Source organism: Hyla sarda, unplaced genomic scaffold, assembly GCF_029499605.1.
Source record: "Hyla sarda isolate aHylSar1 unplaced genomic scaffold, aHylSar1.hap1 scaffold_3503, whole genome shotgun sequence".
NCBI lineage: Eukaryota > Metazoa > Chordata > Amphibia > Anura > Hylidae > Hyla > Hyla sarda.
The window spans coordinates 13,993-14,727 of NW_026610266.1; the positions used below are offsets into that span (position 1 = coordinate 13,993).

Genomic DNA, 735 nt, shown 5'->3' on the forward strand with positions numbered 1-735 from the left:
CTACTCAAATGATCCAATTAAGGAGGCCATTTAGTCAGCAGCAGCAGAAGTCCTGTGCCTGGACGCTCCAACAGCGGCCAGACACAAGCAGAAGCAGAAGCAGCAGAAGCAGCAGCAGCACCACCTTTTGTTTTTTGGCTGCAGCAGCAGCAGCAAGGCCCACAGGGCTGGCTAGCTGGCTAGCCAGCAAGCAGGTAGCAATGAAAGTAGGAATCTTTCTTTTTAACCCTGTAAGGGGGTGGTGCACTGTACCCGAAGATACTGCCATATCGGGTCAATGCATAGGGCGACGGAAGCAAGCTTCGAAATCGGCCCCCGTTCTCAAAAATCCATTTAATATATGGTCCCCAGATAGGGGACGTATCAGATATTAAACTGATAAGAACAGATACTACACTTGATCTTAGCCAAAAGGCCGAGAAGCGATAACCGTGAAAGGGGCGGGCCCAACAAGGTCCCCTTCATGGGCACTATCACTGCTTGCTGTCAGGGAGGCTGCCAGACAATTTTCCATGCACACTCTGGGCTGGGGGGCAGTCAACCACCAGTACACACAGCAGAACCTAAACCCATACCATTATTGCTAAGCAGCAAGACAGGGGCCCATTGCACTCCCACGGGGCCTTTTTAAATGCAATCCATAACCCGGATTTGCCAGGAACCCTTCTTACTCCTCCTACTTGCATGTGACACTGGGCTTAGGATCTGCATAGGAAACACACACACAAGCACACA

At 51.0% G+C, this 735-nt stretch overlaps 1 non-coding gene across 1 annotated transcript; it reads right to left on the reverse strand.

The window, feature by feature from the left end:
* Nucleotides 1–236: 236 nt before the first annotated feature.
* On the reverse strand, nucleotides 237–427 carry LOC130331548 (U2 spliceosomal RNA). The gene has a single exon (XR_008874435.1). It is a non-coding gene; the product is annotated as a U2 spliceosomal RNA (small nuclear RNA).
* Between the last annotated feature and the right edge of the window lie 308 nt (nucleotides 428–735).